General features: G+C 41.0%; 1 protein-coding gene and 1 long non-coding RNA gene across 2 annotated transcripts in view; one reads left to right on the top strand and one right to left on the bottom strand.

The window, feature by feature from the left end:
- The window catches only part of ppardb (peroxisome proliferator-activated receptor delta b), a 33,107-nt gene extending 30,392 nt beyond the window's left edge, over positions 1 to 2,715 (bottom strand). Inside the window, exon 1 of the mRNA XM_061257343.1 lies at positions 2,293 to 2,715. The gene's annotated coding sequence lies outside the window, so the exon portion shown is untranslated. The remainder of the gene's footprint in view (positions 1 to 2,292) is intronic.
- Positions 1,685 to 4,983, top strand: LOC133138520 (uncharacterized). The gene is made up of 3 exons (XR_009709748.1): positions 1,685 to 1,764; positions 1,958 to 2,066; positions 4,388 to 4,983. It is a non-coding gene; the product is annotated as an uncharacterized LOC133138520 (long non-coding RNA).
- The last annotated feature ends 1,570 nt before the right edge of the window (positions 4,984 to 6,553 follow it).

Genomic DNA, 6,553 nt, shown 5'->3' with positions numbered 1-6,553 from the left:
CAGACAGTCTCACTCGATGACCCTGAACCTAAAAACACACCCAGACAGATAACCTGTCTGACACTCTATCAGACCTTCCCAGCTGCTGCCAGGTCATCAAGACTTTATTTTTTTAAACCGACAAGCAGACACACTGCGCCTGCATAGACTCTTTATTTACAGTAACGTTTTCTGAGATCAGACACGCCAACACCTACCTGCATAGACAGGATATTTACTGTAAAGTTTTCTCCCCCTAGTTACGTTATAAAGTGGAGCACGACCAATATGATAGCTAAGGAGTATGTTTATTTTTGCAGCGTGCGTCATTATTATTTGACTTCCCTGGCTTACACTTCAGTTTCGGCCAACTCCCAGAACTCTACACTGTCAAGTCTGCAATGCAGGAGTGTCTTCCTCCAAACATCCAACCTGGAGAAATCTGAAACCCCACGGTTCTAATGCTACCCACGGCAAATCATTCAGCAACCAATTTGATCAATTGGTTAACTGGACCAGGGTCAGAACCGAACCGAGCCGTCTGTACATGTGTGGTTTCAGTCCTTCAGCGGTCCCTCTGATCTGCTTCATCTGGCAGACAGAAACAAAATAAAATAAAAGTGAAAGCATTTCTTAGACATGGTTGTCTTGAACTTGCTCTTCTCAAATCGAATACAGATGACAGTTGTAATGAATACGGTAGGATACAGAGATGAGATGTCAGCATGCTAGCACCAGGATTGTTAAACACTGACCCTAGCCAGGCAGTGAAAGCTAACTGTGCTAATAAATGCAACACATTCCCCATCCCTTTCCAAACATTCCCCATTTCCCGAGTCCCGTGAGCTATGCAAAATAAGCAACATTTACCCATGAATTACTATTCTAGCCTCATTATAGTAGCATGCCAGCATTCAGAAAATATATGCTGTAACCACGTTATTAGGTACATAATCGACCAATTTTGATGATAAACTCAATGCATAAAAGCATGCAGATATGGCCAAGAGATGTTTGGTCTTAAATGGGAAGAAATGTGATCCGTGTGATTTTGACCGTGGAATGATTGTTGGTGCCAGACAGGGTGGTTTCAGTATCTCAGAAAATGCTAATCGCCTGGGACCTTCACAGACAACGTTTTTTCTCAGTTTACAGAGAATGTTGCGAAAAAAAAAAAAAACATCCAGCGATCGGCAGTTCTGTGGCCAAACACGCCTTGTTCGTGACTCAAATAACTACAGTAACCCAAATAGCCACGTGTTGCAACTGTTGTCTCTGAACACACATGTCGAACCTTGAAGTGGATCGACTACAGCAGCAGAAGACAACACCATGTTCCACTCTTGTCAACTGAGAACGGGAATATGAGGCTAGTGGGCACAGCCTCACCAGAACTGGACAGCCTGGTCTGACGGATCTCGATTTCTGCTGTGACAAGCAGATGGTGGCGTCAGAATTTGGCCTAAACAACACAAATCCATGGATACATCCTGCCTTGTGTCAACGGTTCAGCCTGGTGGTGTAATGGTGTAGGGAATGTTTTCTTGGCAAGCATTAGGCCCCTTGATACAAATTGAGCATCGATTAAACTTTATGTAGGCTAGGTAGACGAATTAGCTCAATTAAATAATTAAATTTGCTTTCTAGCTAGCTCGCTCGCTTGTCAGTCATCCGCCCCCTTCCGCCTGTGTAAAAATGCACTTATCATAGTCCAGCTAGCTCGCAACCAAAGTTGTGGAATTAGCCATAACGGGAAACTGATTAGCTGCGACTTAGCTAGCACAGGTATTGTAACATCACTTCAAACTCGAACTAACGTTAGTGTAGATGACGTAAAGTTAGCTAGGTACCTTGCTTGGTAATGTTCGCTTTATGTGTAGATAATCCTGTCATTATTATTCAATCTAATAAATAGTTTATTCATCATATATCCTGTCTCGGGAGCACCTGTGAAGTTTATTTTCCCACTCCTTCCTAGCTAGCACTAGCTGCATCCCACGGACCCCCATCTGTCCAGCCGCGCTCGATTTATCGCGCTAGTCAGCCGTGAGCCATTGTTAGGTAGCTTGTCATTGACAACTGACAAGGTAAGCGAACTACTAAACATTAACCATGTACTGATATCCATGTTATCGCAGTTTTGGTTTCACTTTACCCCACGCAATCTTCCAACCTTAGTGTGAAACGCAAATTAACAAGACAACAGGTCTCTCAGTTGGCTATCGTCTATCGATAGCTAGCAACAAGCTATTCAGCTATATATATCGTTTAACCACCCAGCGGGCAAGTTCAAATGGTAATTACAGAGCTTACCTCCTCTCCTTGGTTCTGAAGTTCCAGATGTGTAGCACGTCGTTTCTGTTCAATGTGTTTTCCACCAGCTTATTTTCGCACAACGAATGAATGATAAACACTTGGGGTAGCTACAGTTGACGCCAGTTAGCTATCACTTTTCCCCTTTGCCATAAATCCGAACTCGCTCCTTGTCCCTTGTTCTCGCTCGCAGAGATTTTCCACGTTTCGATCCTACTCCCAGTTTCACAACCTTTTACTTAGCGATCGTTACTCAGCGCAGCACAACGTATATCACACTAAGTTAGCTATTCACAAAAATGTTACTATTTGAGGGAAGAGTAAACTTTTATTCCGAAGTTAGTTCTGCCTCTACCCCATGATAAACCCCTGCTTGCTTTCCCGTAAGAAATCCCACCGCTGTTTGCCCAATGTATTTTGTCACAGGAGCTGACGCAGAGCAAGGCACGTAAAAGCGAGACGTCACGTAGCTAATTAGCACAGTGAGTTGTTATTTAGGGCTTGGTAGGTGTTGCATCCGTAGTTTGCGTCCTCCTAGGCTACTACAAAGACATGCAAAATGTAGCATTATAACATGAAAGAAGTTAACAGAGGTTTACCTGCCTTAATTTATTTACTAATATAATTAATTTATGTGTACCTTTTAGATTGACTTATGTTAATAAATTAATTATGTACTTTAATGACTGCGGCATATGCTGCATTGCTAATAATAATAATCAGAAATTAGTCAATGTTCAAGTCTGGCTGTTTGTAATTCCTTGCAATTATGTATTAATGCGTCCCTATATTGTTACAGCGGATCGTTTCTCCATTTTGCCGAGTTGGTTCTTTGCGCATTTCTTGAAGGATGACAAAACACGAAGCGAGAAGTGGAGTAGGCCTAAACCAGAGGTGCACAACTCCGGTCCTGGAGGGCTGGTCTGCGAGCTGGTTTTTTGTTACCCTTGATTTATTTTTCTGACAGCTCTAGAAATTATGCTGGTTCACTCCTGTACTTGAGCAGAGTAAAATCTTTAGGATACACTTGCATCCTAAAGATAATAATTACTGATCAAGACAGAAGTTGGCACAAAATCCTGAAGCGGATCAGCCCTTGCTGTGCAACCCTGGCCTAAGGTTAAAATTAATCAGTGTCTAAATTAATCAGGACGAATTGATAAGTAAAACATATTTAATGTTGAAGTACTACATGGTTGATTTCACGATGCAGCATGTAGTGATCGTTATTAATTTAGTGTGGGTCACATTCCTACCCTCTCCGAGGTTAATTAAATAATAATGTCATTAATTAAAGCAATGGTAGTCTTAGGTATGCAGGTCGCATCGCAGAGATTGACTGTGGATTATGCGCACAATCAAATGCGGAGGCTGATGAGGTAACCTAGCCTACAAAGTGAAGTGAAGGCACCACACCGACTTTCAATTTGATTTGCTCGAGGGAAGAGTGTCCCCTACTGGCGTACTAACAACAATTCCAGCATTAACTTTGTTTTGCGTTGTCCGCTAACCGCCTGCAGGTGAACCACAACCCTGAATAGTTTCTGGGCTAAATGCCATGTAAGGTAATGTAATGTAATGTAATGTAATGTAATGAATAGTTTTTGGGCTATGTTGATTAGCTTAGTCATGCTCTTACTTTTAGTCTGGCTCCTTTTGTCTAATATTACTTTTGTTTCTAAAGATCTGCAACCGTTCAGTGCCTCGAATATGCAATAATAGAAGAAATGAAGACGGGGGCAAATACTTTGTCATGGCACTGTGGGTGCTGCATTTCATCAGGCTCAGTAGTCATGGCTACAACAGACACATGCAGAATTTAAAGCATGATGTTTTCCTGCCCCTAATTTATTTACTAATACAGTACCTATATACTATCCAATAATGGCCATACACACCATTAACATGTTTGGCAGCAAACAATGAATGCATAGGAGAAGCACCTCATACTTACTGTGAAAAATGCTGGTGGATCATTGATGTTTTGGAGATGTATAGCTGCCCCCAAGGACACTATTCAAGATCAATGGAACAATGAATTCAGCAAAGTATCAGGACATTTTGACCGAAAATCTTTTTTTTTTTTCTCTGCTAGGAAGCTGAGACTTGGTCATAGGTGGATCTTACAGCTGGACAATTACTCCGAACATACATCATATCCACACAGAAATGGTTCAGTGAAAACAATGTCAATGGAAACCTCAGTCTCGAGTCTTACATCCCATCAATAATCTGTGGTCTTTACGGAAGAGGGCAATGCATAATCGCAAGCCCAAGGATATCAAAGATCTTGAAAAGTTTTGTATGTCCCTCCAACTGTGTTCTCTAACCTGATCACAAATGATAGGAAAAGACTCACAGTTATCATCATTGCCAGAAGTGATTGCACAAAGTATTGAAACCAGGAGTGCCAATAATTGTGAAACCCGTTTTTTGGAGAAAACATTTTTTATTTGAAAATGTAAGACTTGGTTGATTCCATTCCATTAATAAAGTACACTAATTTGCCACTACTATGTTGGAAAATAAAGTTTATGTCCATTTTATTTTTTAGTTACAGTGACAGTATCTTTTGTGCATATTTATCAAAGGTGCCAATAATTATAGACCTGACTCGACTGGTTATGAAGCAATACAAAGTTAGCTCAAAATGTAGCCAACAGTTAAATACAGTTGACATAAGTTTATATACAAGATGACATATTGATCTGCTAGATGGTATATTGGCATAATGGAAGGTCCAATGTACCTTTTTACACACAGGGCTGACATAATATGCACATTACACAGCAAATACCAATCAACACTCCTTTGCCATAATGTTTTGTGTTGTTTATTTTCTTGTGATGGAGCTATACAGCCAGGAGATGTCTCTGTTCACCCAGGTTTGTGTCCACACAATGGTTGTACTTTGTAAAGCATTTTGCAAGCAAGACTTCATCAAGGAGACTTGCCTATTTACAAGGCTCCTCATTGTTGGTTCAGAATCCAGTGAAAGAAAGCCTGTGATTCATTTAAAAAATAATTTTGGAACCCTCCCCATTTTCGCATTTCAAATGGAGAGGAGCTGGGGCCCAAAGCTGCAGCCAGCGTATGTGTGTTTGGAAAGCGGTTTTGTGAAAGAGATGGTGTGTCAATATAAATATATGTGGCTGTATCAGGAAAATGTTTAGACTTGTTTTCTTTCAGGTCTAACTCACATTTAGTTGTTCCAGTACACTTACCAAAAGCAAAAAGATCTGACAGAACTGCAGTAGAATTGCAGACTTGTTCATCGCAGCACCAGACATAAACCATGCTTCCACAAACTGAGAATGTGTACTTGCCACACAGCTGAAATTAGACTGAAACATAGAGCTCTTTGCCAAAAGTACAAACTGGCAGTGGAAACAGGAAGTGTGTGCAACCACAGAGGCACTGGCGTCTCCATGATCGCGCAAGTTTTTCACTCTAAAAAGACTCATATAACTTCACCAATACCGGCCTTTCCAACAACGTTATTTGTAATTTCAGCAAAATTCATTCCCTGCAGCTGATAGTTGGCAACATTATTGACACCCACTTGACAATTTTAAGTACAAATATGGAGCTTTAAAAATATAGCAGATATAGTATCTTTTCTTTAAGGCTTACTTCCTACATTGAATCAAGCTGAGCTGTCCGATATCTTCCGTTTTAAATCACACTTTACAACAAAAATATACGTGTAAATACATTATTTGTGGATGTAGGCCTCAGGCCAATTCATTGTCATAACCCTGGCAACCCTGGTCCTCAAGAGCCGCAGGGTGTGCTGGCTCTCATTGTTACTCAGCACTTAATTGATCAATGAAAGCAGTTAATTACACAGTTAACTCACCTCACCTGGTTTCTTTGGTCTGAATCAGTTGCAGATTTTTTTTTTTTTAAAGATATTTTTTAGGCCTTTTTCAGCTTTATTGGACAGTATATAGTATAGAGAGACAGGAAGAATGGGAGCGAGAGAGAGGGGAAGACATGCGACAAATGTCGGACAGTCGGATTCAAACAGCCGACGTCGCAGCTCGCAATGAGCATGCGGTCAGTGCTCTACAGGCTGCGCCACCGAGACACCCCAATTGCTGATTTTAAGGTGAAAACAAAAACTAACTCCAGGACCAGGGTTGCCGACCCCAGCCCTAAACAATTAAAATGTCTATATCAAGAGGCTGCCAGAAAATGTATCTGTTGAGGGATATGAAGAAAATGGAACTTCAATGGGAACCATATTAAGGTCAGATGA

Source organism: Conger conger, chromosome 10, assembly GCF_963514075.1.
Source record: "Conger conger chromosome 10, fConCon1.1, whole genome shotgun sequence".
Classification (NCBI taxonomy): domain Eukaryota; kingdom Metazoa; phylum Chordata; class Actinopteri; order Anguilliformes; family Congridae; genus Conger; species Conger conger.
This window is presented reverse-complemented; position numbering and strand designations above follow the sequence as displayed.